We start from the raw sequence: 19,803 nt of genomic DNA, 5'->3' as shown, positions 1-19,803 counted from the left end.
GAAAATAATATGGAAGAATAGTTTCAAGTATTTGAGGATCAGTTCAGTTCAGTTGATTCCCTCAATTGTGCCTGACTCTTTGCGACACCATGAATCACAGCATGCCAGTCTTCCCTGTCCATCACCAACTCCCGGAGTTCACACAAATTCATGTCTATCGAGTCAGTGATGCCATCCAGCCATCTCATCCTCTGTCATCCCCTTCTTCTCCTGCCCCCAATCCCTCCCAGCATCAGGGTCTTTTCAATTGAGTCAACTCTTCGCATGAGGTGGCCAAAGTATTGGAGTTTCAGCTTCAGCATCAGTCCTTCCAATGAACACCCAGGACTGATCTCCTTTAGGATGGACTGGTTGGATCTCCTTGCAGTCCAAGGGACTCTCAAGAGGCTTCTCCAACACCACAGTTCAAAAGCGTCAATGTTTTGGCACTCAGCATTCTTCATAGTCCAACTGTCACATCCATACATGACCACTGGAAAAATTATAGTCTTGACTAGATGGACTTTTGTTGGCAAAGTAGTGTCTCTGCTTTTTAATATGCTATCTATGTTGGTCATAACTTTCCTTCCAAGGAGTAAGTGTCTTTTAATGTCACGGCTGCAATCACCATCTGCAGTGATTTTGGAGCCCCCAAAAAGAAAGTCAGCCACTGTTTCCACCTCTATTTTCCATGAAGTGATACGACCAGATGCCATGATCTTAGTTTTCTGAATGTTGAGCTTTAAGCCAACTTTTTCAGTCTCCTCTTTCACTTTTATCAAGAGGCTTTTTAGTTCTTCTTTGGTTTCTGCCATAAGGGTGGTGTCATCTGCATATCTGAGGTTATTGATATTTCTCCCAGCAATCTTGATTCCAGCTTGTGCTTTTTCCAGCCCAGCGTTTCTCATGATGTACTCTGCATATAAGTTAAATAAGCAGGGTGACAATATACAGTCTTGAGGTATTCATTTTCCTATTTGGAACCAGTCTGTTGTTCCATGTTCAGTTCTAATTGTTGCTTCCTTACCTGTATACATGTTTCTCAAGAGGCAGGCCAGGTGGTCTGGTGTTCCCATCTTTCAGAATTTTCCAGTTTATTGTGATCCACACAGTCGAAGTCTTTGGCATAGTCAATAAAGCAGACATAGATGTTTTTCTGTCACCCTCCTGCTTTTTTGATAATGCAGCGGAGGTTGGCAATTTGATCTCTGGTTCGTCTGCCTTTTCTAAAAACCAGCTTGAACATCTGGAAGTTCACGGTTCACGTATTGCTGAAGTCTGGCTTGGAGAATTTTGAGCATTACTTTACTAGCGTGTGAGATGAGTGCAATTGTATGGTAGTTTGAGCATTCTTTGGGATTGCCTTTCTTTGAGATTAGCATGAAACTAACCTTTTCCAGTCCTGTGGCCACTGCTCAGTTTTCCAAATTTGTTGGTGTAGTGAGTGCAGCACTTTCACAGCATCATCTTTTAGGATTTGAAGTAGCTCAACTGGAATTCCATAACCTCCACTAGCTTTGTTCGCAGTGATGCTTTCTAAGGCCCACTTTACTTCACATGCCAGGATGTCTGGCTCTAGGTGAGTGATCACACCATCATGATTATCTGATTCGTGAAGATAATTTTTGTCAAAAATTAGCCCTTTTGTTTACCTTATGATTCTGTATTTACCAATTTCCAATGTGATAGATTATCTTACTCAAACAGGAGAGGAGAAGCACTCAATATATAATACAAATATGTCAACCTTTCTTTTTCTTGGTACCCATTTCTATATATTGGATTCTAAGCTTTCTCTGTGAGCCTACGCTCTGGTCACTGGGGTTTCCAAGTAACAGCAATGATGGAGCCACACCTACATTTCATTCACCAAGCACCGTTAGCATGGCCTCAATCCAGCCCCAAATCAAGATTGACATCAAGTGCTGAATATCAGGGCTCTTGATCCCACTTCCTACTGAGCTTTCTACCACCTTGCCCCTGCAAGTTGATACCTGGAATCAACTTCAAGGCATTCTCCGGATCCTCATATTCACTGATGGGATTCCGGTCTAATTCCAGCTCCAGCATGAAATCCTGCACAGTCCAGATTAAGTCTGGAAAGAAACTCACAAATTCAGTTGAGTCCTCTACTTCTTCGAAGCTGGGAGATGATTTGGTTCTGATCAGCTCTGTTAATTCAGTCACATAGCTGGGATCTTAGGTAAGGAATAAATAGCACTCTCCAACACATTCTCCAGATCTCACCCCAAAACAAGTTTTATGAATATTCCCTTTTGCCCCATTTTACTATCTCATCTGCCAATAGAATAGAGTCATGGAAAAGAAGACACATTGTCAGTTGCTATTCTTAGGAATTCAATGGAATATACTCTTTCACTTCTAAGTATACTGCAGCTGTTCCAGGGCCTGGTGGTTGATGGTGTTCATCCTGTTGTAGACAAAGCTGCTGCTCAGGAGCACGGCCAGGACAAAGATCCTCGAGTCATTCTTGGAGCCCCCTAGAGAGTACATTACAGCGTAAGGATGCTGCTCCTTATGCTCTCATTCAGTTGTTCATTTACTATGACGGCTGTACTGTAACTCAGTAGTGAGACCAACAACAAATTTTCAAGACAATGAAAATGCAAACCTTTCTGGTGAAGATATTGACCCCTCTAAGCACTTGACTGTGATCAGCTCCTAACAGAAGTGAATGATGCCCTGCTACTGCTGCTGCTGCTATGTCGCTTCAGGAGTGTCCGACTCTGTGTGACCCCATAGATGGCAGCCACCAGCCTCCCCCATCCTTGGGATTCTCCAGGCAAGAATACTGGACTGGGTTGCCATTTCCTCCTCCAATGCATGAGAGTGAAAAGTGAAGTTGAAGTCACTCAGTCATGTCCGACTTGTAGCAACCCCATGGACTGCAACCCACCAGGCTACTCCATTCATGGGGCTCTCCAGACAAGAGTACTGGAGTGGGGTGCCATTGCCTTCTCCCTATGTGTGCTTAAAATGTTTAGTACAGTGCCTGGAACATAGAAGTTGTGGGACAGTAAGTGGGTGTTGATTGCCTTTCCAAAGTTTTCCTAATATATCATGGTGTATATTAAGAACACAAATGATATTCAGTTAAATTAATCAGCTACTAACTGTCAATCTAACAGGAGACACTGGTTTGCTTGCTTAGATATAAACTTTCATATTATACTCCTTGCCTTAGAGAGAGGGCATTGAAGAAGTGCAGGTATACCTGGGAACATAATCTTATTGGAGACAATTACATGCATCCAAGATGATAAGCTGCCAGACATGGAATCAAATGTTATATTATAAATGGCAAAGGTAAGCAAGTAAGTGTTAGTTGCTTAGTCATGTTCTACTCTATGCTACCCCATGGACTGTAGCCTGGGAGGCTTCTCTGTCCATGGAATTCTCCAGGCAAGAATACTGGAATGGGTAACCATTCTCTTCTCCAGGAAATCTTCTGGACTCAGGGATTGAACCTGGTCTCCTGCATTGCATCAGATTCTTTACTGTCTGAGATACCAGGAAAACCCAAATGCCCAAACCAGAAAAAATACTCTGTGCATTCAGAGCAGTAGTGCTTGTGTCTGACTGTAATATGATGGCTTTAAGAAATAAAGAGCTGGAATTTAAACAATTGACAGAAGATGGATTTCTGGAGTTATAGAAATCATGCAGGTGGAAGGACCCACAGAAGCCAATCATAATTGCCAGAAAGTGTGGTCATGTAAAGGTATTACATCGTTATTTTATTTGACTGAAGTAGTGATTACCTGTATGGTAGTAGATGATGAGGCTGAAAAGAAAATTCAGGGCAAGTCATTAGTAACTTTGGAATTGAATATATATATATATATGTATATATATATATGCACACACACACTATACACACACACACACACGCACGCGCGCGTGCTCTCAGGGCTTCCCTCGTAGCTCAGTCTGTAAAGAATCTGCAATTCAGGAGACCCAGTTTTGTTTCCTGGGTTGGGGAGATTCCCCTGGAGAAAGAAATATCAACTCACTCCAGTATTCTTGCCTGGAGAATCCCATGGACAGAGGAGCCTGAAAGGCTACAGTCCATGTGGTTGCAAGAGTTGGACACAACTTAGCTACTAAATCATCAGCATACATACTGTCAAGATACTTGATACCAATATGAGCAGCAAGTAGTTCTGCTATCAGTGTGCAGTTCAGTGTGCTTTGGTTCTTTGAAAAATGCAGTTAGATAAAAAAAAAGAGGGTCATGAAAATTACAGTCTATTATGAATCCGTAGAACAACATGGGTTGACACTAATGTGATTATTGAATACATTAAATCTGGATTTTTAAATTTAGAATTTCTGAATTTATGTACCAGCTCTTTTCTACAATGATGAAGGCCAAAGATTCAATGCTACTATTTTCTTATATAGATGCAGATTGCTATAAATAGAAATGTTTGATTAAAACTAACACTGTAAAGACAAAGTTTCTAAAATCATCCCATTTACAAAGTTCTTGGTTAAAGTAGCTCATGCTTCTAGATAAGTCAGTGAAGATTTCATCTTCAGAACCTAAAATGTTCCTGGGATAGCTGAAACTTTTCTGGAGATTTGAAAAATACATTATTCAGAGAAATCCTATGTTGATGGTTCCTACCTACACCACCATCAACTCATTAACTCCACATACTTCAAAGACTAGATCCCATTGATTGAATGGGTTATAGCTTTCATAAGGAAGTTTTCAGGAGCCTGAGTAACTGGGATAGATTCTCACATTCTTTTCCTCTTGGTTCCCTGTACTGAGAACATTGAAGATTTGTCTCCCCAACTCTGCTCTGGGTCTTTAACTCACTGAGATATCTGTTACACTTCATCCCCAGAATTCAAATGTCCAATAAATATTTATTAACTTCTCCCCTGATAGCTCAGTTGCTAAAGAATCCACCTGCAATGTAGGAGACCCCGGTTCGATTTCTGGGTCAGGAAGATCCTCTGGAAAAGGGACAGGCTACCCACTTCAGTATTCTTGGGCTTCCAGTGTGGATCAGCTGGTAAAGAATCTGCCTGAAATTCAGGAGGCCTGGGTTGGATCTCTGGGTTGGGAAGATCCCCTGGAGAAGGGAAAAGCTACACACTCCATTATTCTGGCCTAGAGAATTCCATGGACAGTATAGTCCATGGGGTTGCAAAGAGTTGGACAGGACTGAGAGACTTTCACTGTATATTTCACCCCAGTGTTAAAAATAATAAAGTTTATTCTTATCAACTAAAGTATATATTTTATCAAAGAATTAGTTCAAGGAAAGAGAATTTGGCCTCATCATTCATAATAGCATTTGCAGTTTATAGGAACATCTCATTAAAATCAAATCGAGGTGTGAAATTGAAATGTAAGTGGAGTCTCAAGAGTAAAGAAAAGTCCCTGTGTTACCTTCTCCACATTGCCCAGACCCTCAGTGTTCAGAAGGACCAGGATGTGGTTCTCCTTGGAGGGATGGTACACACACAATATCCAGATGCCCTTGGTTTCAGATGACTGTGGAGCCCAGAGGGAAAACTGCACAGAAAGACAAGAATGCAACACCCAGTAAGAGTAAGAGCAATAGTCCAGGCTGCCCAGGGGTTGCTTTGGGTGAACTTGTGTGCAGATGAATGCCTGCCTGGGAGGAAGATACTTCCATTTTAACAAGGACAGAAAATCCAACCTCTATACATGTTCAGAACCTTCTCAAGGAACACTTTGCTTCCCCTATTCACCTCCTACCATTAGTGGCTCTAACTGTGTCACATTCTAGAAATAATGCAAACTGCATTAAACTTTCTATATTTATCTGACACTGAAGATCCCCCATATTCTCCATCCTTTCTGATGGATATTTACCAGTGAGAAGCACTAGCAGGAGACTAGACGTCAGGCTCCTGTTCCCCTTGCTTCCACCCTCATCAACCACAGTGCCCCAGTGTCTCTGATCCTCTACCTTGGTCGCATGTTTCATTCAGCATCATCCATTATCTCTGATCTTTGATAATTCTGGAATTGACACATTGCTTGCCTTTTCACTCTACACGAATTATAAAAGCTATCTGGTCCTTGTTCCTGCCACCTTCTGACTGCTCCATATCCTTCATTGAATCCCTCTGCTTGTGCCCTTGAACTTGTCCCTCCCCTGCACCCCGCCTTTAAGTTACCCTTTAAGTGAATTATCTGTGTACTTCTCCCACCTGGACTATACATCAGCTGTTGTCAGATATTTTTCCTCCCCTTCCTCTCTGTATTTTCCTCATTTCTGTTCTTCTCTTGAAAAAAGGATGAATTCTTTGTTCATTGACTGAGGTGGGCATGTAACAGCAGGAAATTCAACAAGACCTGTGAGAATTGCTTTCCCCTCTTTCTAAAGGTTTAAACCCACAGTGGGAGAGGATGTGAGGTATATGTTGAAGAAGCTGCAGGCAATGTATCTTATCCATACTCCAAGATTTTGACTGTCTGCCATAGGCAATGCTCCATTCAACTGAGAATAGAAATGGATATGATCAAATACCTAGGGGAGCATGGTTCAGCATGGCTCAGGCCAATCAGCTGCCATGTCCTGTGTGTTCTGCTTAGTGTGGGTATAACACCTGAGATGATCTGTACCCCTCTACATCTTGATGGCATTTGACTTCTTGCTGATTAATACAGAGCAACCTGAGCTCCCAGTTTCACCAAGGAGAAAAGACAAGGTGTTACTAGAGTTCATCACTGTCAGGTATTTGAGGTAAAGAACCGATAAAGAAGTCATCACAAGGACAGAGATCAGTGACCTGTCTTGATAGTCCATCTAACTGGGCACAAGTTTAGTTTGTTTGGTTTTTGTTCTTTCTGTGATATGACTGGGGTTCAGCTCAGTCACTCAGTCATGTCCAACTCTTTGATACCCCATGGACTGCAGCATGTCAGGCCTTCCTATCCATCCTGAACTCCCGTAGTTTACTCAAACTCATGTCCATTGAGTTGGTGATGCCATCCTCATCTCATCCCCTTCTCCTCCTGCCTTCAATCTTTCCCAGCATCAGCGTCTTTTCAAATGACTCAATTCTTCACATCAGGTGGCCAAATAACTGGAGTTTCAGCTTCAGCATCAGTCCTTCCAATGAATATTCAAGAATGATTTCCTTTGGGATGGACTGGTTGGTCTCCTTGCAGTCCAAGGGACTCTCAAGAGTCTTCTCCAACACCAGAGTTCAAAAGCATCAATCTTTCTGTGCTCAGCTTTCTTTATAGTCCACCTCTCACATCCATACATGACCACTGGAAAACCATAGCTTTGATTAGACAGACCTTTGTTGGCAAAGTAATGTCTCTGCTTTTTAATATGCTGTCTAGGTTGTTGACAATTTTTCTTCCAAGGAGTAAAGGTCTTTCAATTTCATGGCTGCAGTCACCATCTGCAGTGACTTCAGAGCCCCCAGAGATCAAATCTGTCACTGTTTCCCAATCTATTTGTCATGAAGTGATGGGACTAGATGCCATGATCTTAGTTTTCTGAATGTTGAGTTTTAAGCCAACTTTTTTACTCTTCTCTTTCACTTTCATCAAGAGGCTTTTTAGTTCTTCTTTGCTTTCTGCCATAAGGGTGGTGTCATCTGCATATCCGAGGTTACTGATATTTCTCCCGGCAATCATGATTCCAGCTAGTGCTTCATCTAGCCCAGTGTTTCTCAAGATGTACTCTGCATAAGTTAAATAAGCAGGGTGACAATATACAGCCTTGACATACTCCTTTCCCCATTTGCAACCAGTCTGTTGTTCCCTGTCCAGTGCTAACTGTTGCTCCTGACCTGCATACAAATTTCTCAAGAGGCAGGTCAGGTGGTCTGGTGTTCCCATCTCTTTCAGAATTTTCCAGTTTGTCATGATGCACAGAGTCAAAGGCTTTGGCATAGTCAATAAAGCAGAAATAGATTTTCTGTCACCCTCTTGCTTTTTCAATGATCCAGTGGATGTTGACAATTTGATCTCTGGTTCCTCTGCCTTTGCAAAATCCAACTTGAACATCTGGAAGTTCATGGTTCATGTATTATTGAAGCTTGACTGGAGAATTTTGAGCATTACTTTATTAGGGTGTGAATGAGTGCAATTGTGCGGCAGTTTTGAGCATCCTTTGACATTGCCTTTCTTTGGGATTGGAATGAAAATTGACTTTTTCCAGTCCTGTGGCCACTGCTCAGTTTTCCAAATTTGCTGGCATCTTGAGTGCAGCACTTTTGCAACATCATCTTTTTGGATTTGAAACAGCTCAACTGAAATTCCATCACCTCCACTAGCTTTGTTCATAGTGGTGCTTCCTAAGGTCAACTTGACTTTGCATTCCAGGACATCTGACTCTAGGGGAGTGACCACACCATCGTGGTTATTTTTTGTATAGTTCTTCTGTGTATTCTTGCCACCTCTTCTTAATATCTTCTCCTTCTGTTAGGTCCATACCATTTCTTTCCTTTATTGAGTCCATCTTTGTGTGAAAATTTCCCTTGATATCTCTAGTTTTCTTGAAGAGATCTCTAGTCTTTCCCATTCTGTTGTTTTCTTCTATTTCTTTGCATTGATCACTGAGGAATGCTTTCTTATCTCTCCTTGCTATTCTCTGCATTCAGATGGGTATATCTTTCCTTTTCTCCTTTACCTTTCGCATCTTTTCTTTTCTCAGCTCTTTGTTCATTTTGCCTTTTTGCATTTTTTTTTTTTCCCATGGAGATGGTCTTGATCACTGCCTCCTGTACAATGTCATGAAGCTCCATCATAGTTATTCAGGCACTCTCTCTATCAGATCTAATCCCTTGAATTTATTTGTCAATTTCACTGTATTATTGTAAGGGATTTGATTTAGGTCATAACTGAATGGTCTATGGTTTTCCCTACTTTCTTCAATTGAAGTCTGAATTTGGTAATAAGGAGTTCATGATCTGAGCCACAGTCAGCTCCCAGTCTTGCTGTTGCTGACTATATAGAGCTTCTCCACCTTTGGCTGCAAAGAATATAATTGATCTGATTTTGGTGTTGACCATTTGGTGATGTCCATGTCTACACATGAACAGTCTCCTCTTGTGTTGTCGGAAGAGGGTGTTTGCTATGACCAGTGCATTCTCTTGGCAAAACTCTATTTAGCCTTTGCCCCACTTCATTCTGTACTCCAAGGCCAAACATGCCTGTTACTCCAGGTATCTCTTGACTTCCTACTTTTGCATGCCAGTCCCTATAATGAAAAGGACCTTTATCTTGGTGTTAGGTTTTTTTAAATTAACTTATTTATTTTACTTTTCAATGTGGTATTGGTTTTGCCATACATTGAGTTCAATCTGCTATGGGGTTTCATGTGTTCCCCATCCTGAACCCCCCTCCCACCTCCCTCCCCATCCCATCCCTCTTGGTCATCCCAGTGCACCATCCCCGAACATCCTGTAGCATGCATCAAAACTAACCTGGTGATTCTTTTCATATATGATAATTTACATGTTTCAATGTCATTCTCCCATATCATCCCACCCTCCCCTTCTCCTACAGAGTCCAAAAGACTGTTCAATACATCTATGTCTCTTTTGCTGTCTCGCATAGAGGGTTATCGTTACCTTCTTTCTAAATTCCATATATATGCATTAGTATACTGTATTGGTGTTTTTCTTTCTGACTTAATTCACTCTGCATAATACCCTCCAGTTTCATCCACCTCATTAGAACTGATTCAAATGTATTCTTTTTAATGGCTGAGTAATATTCCATTGTGTATATGTACCACAGCTTTCTTATCCATTTGTCTACTGATGGACATCTAGGTTGTTTCCATGTCCTGGCTGTTATAAACAGTGCTGCGATGAACATTGGGGTACACGTGTCTCGTTCCATTCTGGTTTCCTCAGTGTGTATGCCCAGAAGTGGGATTGCTGGGTCATATAGCAGTTCTATGGCCAGTTTTTTAAAGGAATCCCCACACTGTTCTGCATAGTGACTGTATTAGTTCCCATTCCCACGGACAGTGTAAGAGTGTTCCCTTTTCTCCACACCCTTCCAGCATTTATTACTTGTAGACTTTTGGATAGCAGCCATTCTGACTGAAATGTAATGGTACCTCATTGTGGTTTTGATTTGCATTTCTCTGATAATGAGTGATGTGGAGCGTCTTTTCATGTGTTTGTTAGCCATCTGTATGTCTTCTTTTTTTTTTTTTTTTCTTAAGGTTTTTTTTTTTTCTTTTTCAGTGGGTTTTGTCATACATTGATATGAATCAGCCATAGAGTTACACGTATTCCCCATCCCGGTCCCCCATCCCACCTCCCTCTCCACCCGATTCCTCTGGGTCTTCCCAGCCCACCAGGCCTGAGCACTTGACTCATGCATCCCACCTGAGCTGGTGGTCTGTTTCACCACAGATAATATACATACTGTCCTTTCGAAACATCCCACTCTCACCTTCTCCCACAGAGTTCAAAAGTCTGTTCTGTACTTCTGCATCTCTTCTTCTGCCCTGCATATAGGGCCATCGTTACCATCTTTCTAAATTCCGTATATATGCGTTAGTATACTGTAATGTTCTTTATCTTTCTGGCTTACTTCACTCTGTATAATGGGCTCCAGTTTCATCCATCTCATTAGAACTGATTCAAATGAATTCTTTCTAATGGCTGAGTAATATTCCATGGTGTATATGTACCACAGCTTCCTTATCCATTCATCTGCTGATGGGCATCTAGGCTGCTTCCATGTCCTGGCTATTATAAACAGTGCTGCGATGAACATTGGGGTGCACGTGTCTCTTTCAGATCTGGATTCCTCAGTGTGTATGCAAAGAAGTGGTATTGCTGGGTCATATGGTAGTTGTATTTCCAGTTTTTTAAGAAATCTCCACACTGTTTTCCATTGTGGCTGTACTAGTTTGCATTCCCACCAACAGTGTAAGAAGGTTCCCTTTTCTCCACACCCTCTCCAGCATTTATTGCTTGTAGACTTTTTGATAGCAGCCATCCTGACTGGCATGTAATGGTACCTCATTGTGGTTTTGATTTGCATTTCTCTGATAATGAGTGATGATGAGCATCTTTTCATGTGTTTGTTAGCCATCTGTATGTCTTCTTTGGAGAAATGTCTGTTTAGTTCTTTGGCCCATTTTTTGATTGGGTCATTTATTTTTCTGGAATTGAGCTTCAGGAGTTGCTTGTATATTTTTGAGATTAATCCTTTGTCTATTTCCTCATTTGCTATTATTTTCTCCCAGTCTGAGGGCTGTCTTTTCACCTTACTTATAGTTTCCTTTGTTGTGCAGAAGCATTTAATTTTCATTAGGTCCCATTTGTTTATTTTTGCTTTTATTTCCAATATTCTGGGAGGTGGGTCATAGAAGATCTTGCTGTGATTCATGCCAGAGAGTGTTTTGCCTATCTTCTCCCCTAGGAATTTTATAGCTTCTGGTCTTACATTTAGATCTTTAATCCATTTTGAGTTTATTTTTGTGTATGGTGTTAGAAAGTGTTCTATAGATTCAATGCAATCCCTATCAAGTTACCAACGGTATTTTTCACAGAACTAGAACAAATAATTTCACAATTTGTATGGAAATACAAAAAACCTCGAATAGCCAAAGTAATCTTGAGAAAGAAGAATGGAACTGGAGGAATCAACCTGCCTGACTTCAGACTCTACTACAAAGCCACAGTCATCAAGACAGTATGGTACTGGCACAAAGACAGAAATATAGATCAATGGAACAGAATAGAAAGCCCAGAGATAAATCCACGAACCTATGAACACCTTATCTTTGACAAAGGAGGCAAGGATATACAATGGAAACAAGACAATCTCTTTAACAAGTGGTGCTGGTAAAACTGGTCAACCACTTGTAAAAGAGTGTATGTCTTCTTTGGAGAAATGTCTGTTTAGTTCTTTGGCCCACTTTTTGATTGGGTCTTTTATTTTTCTGGAATTGAGCTGCAGGAGTTGCTTGTATATTTTTTAGATTAATCTTGTATCCGTTGCTTCATTTGCTATTATTTTCTCCCATTCTGAAGGCTGTCTTTTCACCTTGCTTATAGTTTCCTTTGTTGTGCAGAAGCTTTTAATTTTAATTAGGTACGATTTGTTTACTTTTGCTTTTATTTCCAATATTCTTGGAGGTGTGTCATAGAGGATCTTACTGTGGTTTATGTCGGAGAGTGTTTTACCTATGTTCTCCTCTAGGAGTTTTATAGTTTCTGGTCTTACATTTAGGTCTTTAATCCATTTTGAGTTTATTTTTGCATATGGGGTTAGAAAGTGTCCTAGTTTCATTCTTTTACAAGTGGTCAACCAGTTTTCCCAGCACCACTTGTTAAAGAGATTGTCTTTTCTCCATGATATATTCTTGCCTCATTTGTCAAAGATAAGGTGTCCATAGTTACATGGATTTATCTCTGGCTTTCTATTTTCTTCCATTTATCTATATTTCTGCCTTTGTGCCTGTACCACACTGTCTTGATGGCTGTGGCTTTTTAGTAGAGACTGAAGTCAGGCAGGTTGCTTCCTCCGGTCCCTTTCTTCTCTCTCAAGATTGCTTTGGCTTTTTGAAATTTTTTGTGTTTCCATACAAATTCTGAAATTATTTGTTTTAGTTCTCTGATAAATACCGTTGATAGTTTTATAGGGAGTGCATTGAATCTATAGATTGCTTTGGGTAGTATACTCATTTTCACTATATTAATTCTTCCAATCCATGAACATGGTATATTTCTCCATCTATTTGTGTCGTCTTTCATTTCTTTCATCAGCTTTATAGTTTTCTATATATAGGCCTTTTGTTTCTTTAGGTAGATTTATTCCTAAGTATTATATTCTTTTCATTGCAATGGTGAATGGAATTGTTTCCTTAATTTCTCTTTCTGTTTTCTCATTGTTAGTGGGGAGTTAGTTTTAGAAGTTCTTGTAGGTCTTCATAGAACCATTCAACTTAAGCTTCTTCAACATTACTTGTCAGGGTATAGACTTGGATTACCGTGTTATGGATGATTTGCCTTGGAAACGAACAGAGATCATTCTGTCATTTTTGAGATTGCATCCAAGTACTGCATTTCAGACTCCTTCCACGACTATGAGGGCTACTCCATTTGTTCTAAAGGATTCTTGTCCACACTAGTAGATATAATGGTCATCTTAGTTATTCACCCATTCCAGTCCATTTTAGTTCACTGATTCCTAAAACATTGATAATCAGTCTTGCCATCTCCAATTCAATCTTTACCACTTCCAATTTAACTTGACTGATGGACCTAGTGTTCCAGGTTCCTATGCAATATTGCTCTTTACAGCATCAGACTATACAGCCATCAACAGTCACATCCACAACTGGGTGTTGTTTTTGCTTTGACTCTGTCCCTTCATTCTTTCTGGAGTTATTTCTCCACTGATCTCCATTACCATATTGGGTACCTACAGACCTGGGGAGTTCATCTTTCAGTGTCCTATCTTTTTGCCTTTTCATACTGTTCATGGGATTTTCAAAGCAAGAATACTGAAGCGGTTTGCCATTCCCTTCTCCAGGGCACCACGTTTTTTCAGAAGTCTCCACCGTGACCTGTCTGTCTTGGGTCACCCTACAAGGCATGGCTCATAGTCATTGGTTAGCCAAGGCTGTGGTCCATGTGATCAGATTGGTTAGTTTTCTGTGACTGTGGTTTTCATTCTGTCTGTCTGCTGATGGAGAAGAACAAGGGGCTTATGGAAGCTTCCTGATGGGAGAGACTGACTGAGGAGGAAAACTGGTTCTTTTTCTAGTAGGCGGGACCATGCTCAGTAAACCTTTAGCCCAGTGACTGGGATTCAGACCAGTTAAATATAGTTCAGTCACTCAGTCGTGTTGACTATTTGTGACCCCATGAATCCCAGTATGCCAGGCCTCCCTGTCCATCACCAATTCCTGGAGTTTAATCAAGCTCATGTTCATCGAGTCGATGATGACATCCAGCCATCTCATCTTCTGTCGCCCTCTTCTCCTCCTGCCCCCAATCCCTTTCAGCATCAGGGTCTTTTCCAATGAGTCAACTCTTCACATGAGGTGGCCAAAATTTTGGAGTTTCAGCTTCAACATCAATCCTTCCAATGAACACCCAGGACTGATTTCCTTCAGGATGGACTGGTTGGATCTCCTTGCAGTCCAAGGGACTCTCAAGAGTCTTCTCCAACACCACAGATCAAAATCATCAATTCTTTGGTGCTTAGCTCTCTTCACAGTCCAACTCTCACATCCTACATGACCACTGCAAAAAACATAGCCTTGACTGGATGAACCTTTGTTGGCAAAGTAATGTTTCTGCTTTTTAATATGCTATCTAGGTTAGTCATATCTTTCCTTCCAAGGAGTAAGCATCTTTTAATTTCATGGCTGCAATCACCATCTGCAGTGATTTTGGAGCCCAGTAAAATAAAGTCTGACACTGTTTCCACTGTCTCCCCATCTATTTTCCATGAAGTGATGGGACCAGATGACATGATCTTAGTTTTCTGAAGGTTAAGTTTTAAGCCAACTATTTCACTCTCCTCTCTCACTGTCATCAAGAGGCTTTTTAGTTCTTCTTCACCTTCTGCCATAATGGTGGTGTCATCTGCATATCTGAGGTTATTGATATTTCTCCCAGCAATCTTGATTCCAGCTTGTGCTTCTTCCAGCCCAGCGTTTCTCATGATGTACTCTGCATATGAGTTAGATAAGCAGGGTAACAATATACAGTCTTGACATACTCCTTTTCCTATTTGGAACTAGTGTGTTGTTTCATGTCCAGTTCTAACTGTTGCTTCCTGACCTGCATACAGGTTTCTCAAGAGGCAGATCAGGTGTTATGGTGTTCCCATCTCTTTCAGAATTTTCCACAGTTTATTGTGATCCACACAGTCAAAGGCTTTGGCATAGTCAATAAAGCAGACATACATGTTTTTCTGGAACTCTCTTGCTTTTTGATCACCCAGCAGTGTTAGCAATTTGATCTCTGGTTCCTCTGCTCTTTCTAAGAGCAGCTTGAACATCTGGAAGTTCACGGTTCAGGTATTGCTGAAGACTGGCTTGGAGAATATTGAGCATTACTTTATTAGGTTGTGATATGAGTGCAATTGTGCAGTAGTTTGAGCATTCTTTGAGATTGCCTTTCTTTTGGGATTGGAATGAAAAGTGACCTTTTCCAGTCCTGTGGCCACTGCTCAGTTTTCCAAATTTGCTGACATATTGAGTGCAGCACTTTCATAGTATCATCTTTTAGAATTTGAAATAGCTCAACTGGAATTCCATCACATCCACTAGCTTTCTTCGTAGTGATGCTTCCTAAGGCCCACTTGACTTTGCATTCCAGGACATCTGGCTCTAGGTGAATGACCACACCATCGTGATTATCTGGTTCGTGAAGATATTTTTTGTACAGTTCTGTGTATTCTTGCCACCTCTTCTTAATGTCTTCTGCTTCTGTTAGGTCCATACCCTTTCTGTCCTTTATCAAACCCATCTTTGCATGAAATATTCCCTTGGTATCTTTAATTTTCTTGAAACGATCTCTTGTCTTTCCCATTCTGTTGTTTTCCTCTATTTCTTTGCATTGATCACTGAGGAACGCTTTCTTATCTCTCCTTACTGGGATTTACTGACAGTTGACTTTTCTAGTTTTCCACCAAACAGAAGGGATCTATTACAATGGATCCAGATGCCACTGGAAACTGTAACACAGAGGAACAACTCAGTAAAACACAAGATCCAGAAGTCATCTCTCACGGTCCACATCAGCCTTCTGCTTGTGGAAACTGAACATCAATTCTCTATTCTTTGTATGTTTCTGAAAGATAAGTATTCAGCCTAGTGTACTAAGGCCTGTACAGGTAAATTATATATATTACCTCATCGATCCTTAATGAACCCTAAAGCAACCTGTCCATGGGAGGCATGCAGTGAATAGAATGAGAACACAAAGCTCTGATGATGGAGCCTTGAGAACACAAGCTTTTGAGGGATATTAGGGGCAGAAGGGACATGAAGGGGATGAGGAGTGTCCAGCCACCATTTCTGGAGTTCCTGAATTATTTGGTCACTCAGTAATTGCACAAATATTTATTGAGAACCTACCTTGTGCTGGACACTGTCCCAGACGCTCAGAAGCAAACAGTGAACAAAATGGAGACAAATCCCTGCCTTGTGGAGCTCTCTTCTAGTGGAGGAGACAGAAAATATAGAACATGAAAAAACTAAATACATATATGTTTATCAGAGAATGATAAATGCTAAGAAAGAAGTGAGCAGGGAATGGTGTTTAGTATATTGGGGGTTGAATTTACATAGAGTAAATGTATGGGAAGAACTTGGGATATAGCAAGAACTTGCTGATATAGCAAAAATGAATGTGATCAGTGTTCTCAGTGAGAACAGATGCAGGGAATCGGTGGGAGCAGGAACAGGCTGGAGGAGAAGTGACTGTGAGAGAAAGAAATTGAGATAAAGATAGCCATTTTCTTTCAAACGTAACAGGACCATAGCAATATAAAGTACCTAACAAAGCTATACATGTAAAAAGTCTTTTATTATCTGAAATTACAAAACTTTTATTTTTTGAACTGAGAGGGAAGAGAGGCAAGCAACCTATATTCTAAGGTCTACCTAGATATGTCAGAGTCTCCCTTCTGGGCCAAGCTCTCCTATAAATTTTTTCATCAACGTGATTGAGTGTTTCATGATCTTAAAAGACAGACAGCAGTCAGAGACCTTAATTCATTTCCTGAAAGACAACACTGAAGACAAGACCACCACATGTTATCATACTTAAGTAGCCGTGTGATGACTGGGAAGATTAATTTCTGTGGACCTCAGGTTTTTCTTCTGTAAAATGGTGACATGAAGAGTAAAGATCCATCTGTCATTGGAGTCATTAGATGGGTTAAATATCTCATGATGTTTACAATACTCTCTCTCTGTCTGTCTCTCTCTCTCTCTTTTTTTAAGCTGTTAACAATGTTGTGATAGTTTCAGACAGACAGCAAAGGCACTCTGCCATATATATACATGTATCCATTCTCCCCCAAAGTCCCCTCCCATCCAGGCTGCCACATAACGCTGAGCACAGTTCTGTGTGCTATACAGTAGGTCCTTCTTGGTTAACCATTTTAAATGCAGCAGTGTGTATATGTCCTTCCCAAACTCCCTAAATATCTCTCCCCCATATCCTTCCCTGCTGGCATACATAAGTTCATTCTCTATACAATACTCTTAAAACTTTGCTAGTGCCTAGCAAATTCTATATAAGTATTGCTTTACAATTGAGTGTCTCTGAAGACAGGGAGGGTCATTTCTGAATGAAAGTGGAGGCTTTGGCCTGAAACAGTAACATTTCCCTCTCTAATTACAAGCAAGTGGGAGGACACAGCCCAAGAGGAAGATGAGCAGCCTGGGGAGATCCAGTGGTAACAGCTGAGAGGGAGGACAGTGATGGGGGAAGATTCAGGCTGGAGGCACTCAGAGCTGCCCGGCAAAGTCCAAGTACAGGTTTTGGGGTTGAGCTTCCAGAGTTCAAACCTGAGGGCTCATGTCACTTATTTTCTGTTGAGACCCTGAAAATGAACTTAACTCCATAAACCACCATTTTCTTATCAATGTTGTAGGAAAAACAATAATTCCTACCTGATTCATTACTTTAAAGTTGATAATATATAGACTCTCTGAAATTAAAAAAAAACCTTTTCCTTCATTAATGTACTGTCTCAAGTGAACAAGTTAGACAATGTATTATAATGTATCAGTGCTTTATGTAAGCTGCAAATTGCCAAGAATTGTAAGGTATCTAAAAATCCTTTAGTCAAAAAAAAAAAAAATGCATGAATTTTTTTTAACATAAATTCTCTATAAAATTTATCTTTTTTTTTTTTTTTTTAAATCCAGAGCGGATTGGGGTCAGAGTTGGAAGAATAAAATGATCTTTTATTTCTTTGTTCATGTGAGAATTAATAAAAGGATGCCACTCATATTGAGTCAGCTGGCCAGAAAGAAGAGCTCTCATATAATACGTTTGGAGGTCAGTTATAAGAAGAACTGTCATTACAGACCCCAAGGGAAAAATCTTCAACAAGGAAGTCATCAGTGACAGTCCCCCAACAGAAAAAGATGTACATCTCATCCCCTAGAAGAATTGACTCCCCAGCAACTCAGGCAATGAGGACGAGTCATCACCGTGAACTCTGATTTTTTACCAATGGTCTTGTTTTGAAAATAATCTTTCCCAACTCCTTCCTTTTCTCCATCAAATAATGTTCTTTCTTTGTTAGATTTGCCCACAGCTTTTCTATAGCTTGCTATTCTGGAATGAGACTTCCTTTGCTATTCCTGAATAAACTCACTTTTACTTGAAAAATAACTGCCTTTTTAAGGTGAGCAGCTATAAACAAGAAGAATTGTAGATTCTCTTTCTCATAAATACTGATAAATACTGATAAAGCTTTGTATAGGAGCTCTAGTGTTTACAATTTTTTTTTCATTCAAAGTACACTGAGGTACCTAAACCAGAAACTTCAAAACTACCCAAGTAGAATGAAATAGTGTTATTAGATGGTAGAAGGTGTCCAATGTTTTTCAAAGGTTATTATTCAGGAAAATTATCTAAAGTGATAGTTAAAAGTACAGCAATTGTATTTTCAGCTAATACCACAAGTTATTCTGAGGCAGGAACTGATTAGGCAAGGTATTAAAAATGGTGGATGATAAACCAACACAATTAGACCTTAACTTATTATTTACAGTTGATTAGTGAGAAGGAAATTGAATCATTCTGTATAATAGAGTTGGGTAGTATTTGCGATGCTAAATGTTTTTTAAAACATTTTATTTTATATTGGAATACAACTGATTAACAATGTTGTGATAGTTTCAGGTGGACAACAAAGGAACTCTGTCATACATATACATGTATCCATTCTCCCACAAACTTCTCTCCAATCTATGCTGCCTCATAGCATTGAGGAGAGTTCCATGTGCTATACAGTAGGACCTCATTGGTTAGCCATTTTAAATATTGCAGTGAGTACATGTTGGTCTCAAACTTCTTAACTATCCCTTCCTCCCATTCTTCCCTCATGGAATATTAAATATTTTTAATACAAAAATAATCCTGTCTATGTGTTTTAAGATATAAGTAGTCTATATGTTAAGGGCCTTCTTTTCTCTCTGTGTTTTTTCCAATGCTCAGCAAGGAAGAGTCAGGATGCAGTCAGAGTCTGGGAGATAGGGGCAGGGGGAAGCGACCTCAGCCAGTGCCTCTGCAAAGAGGTCGGTGTTGGGTCGTGCAGCCCTAGGAAAGACTTCAGTCCCTTTTCCTCAGAAGAGTTAGGATGCACACCTCCTAATTCCATGGTGGGCTCCTTTCTGCACTCTTGGATGGATGCTGGAGGAGGAGCATGCATCCAGGACACGGTGCACAGGCTGTTGCCTCCCAGCTGCCTCAGGTCCAAACTGAGATGCTGAGTTGCAGGAGGAAAGCTCCTTGCAGGTTGCTCATCCTTTGCTCCTTCCATGGCCCCTTGCCTCCCTTCCTGAAGGTGGGCTCTGTGCTGGGGGATTTATTGCTCTTCCTAGTCAACCAAAATGTGTTTATAAGTAAATTTTAGGAGTGTATTTGCTTTGTGTGTATTCTGCAGCCAGGGAACAACTTCTCAGCTTTCTTTGCTTGTTTCTGGAGCCTCTCCTGTGTTTGGTTCCAGGAAAAATGCTTCTTTTTAGAAGCTGAAAATGGAGCAGGATGTTACACCCATCCTGTTATGGACTGGGTTGATAAAAAGAGAGGAAATCAAGTCTAAACCACATGACCTTTCTT

At 40.5% G+C, this 19,803-nt stretch overlaps 1 pseudogene; it reads right to left on the bottom strand.

Annotated features, from left to right (window-relative positions):
* Positions 1-1,945: 1,945 nt before the first annotated feature.
* Positions 1,946-19,504, bottom strand: LOC136149301 (guanylate-binding protein 6-like; annotated as a pseudogene).
* Positions 19,505-19,803: the final 299 nt, after the last annotated feature.

This window comes from Muntiacus reevesi, chromosome 1 (genome assembly GCF_963930625.1).
Source record: "Muntiacus reevesi chromosome 1, mMunRee1.1, whole genome shotgun sequence".
Taxonomy (NCBI): domain Eukaryota; kingdom Metazoa; phylum Chordata; class Mammalia; order Artiodactyla; family Cervidae; genus Muntiacus; species Muntiacus reevesi.
The sequence above is the reverse complement of the archived record's forward strand: the minus strand, read 5'-3'. Positions and strand labels throughout refer to the sequence as shown.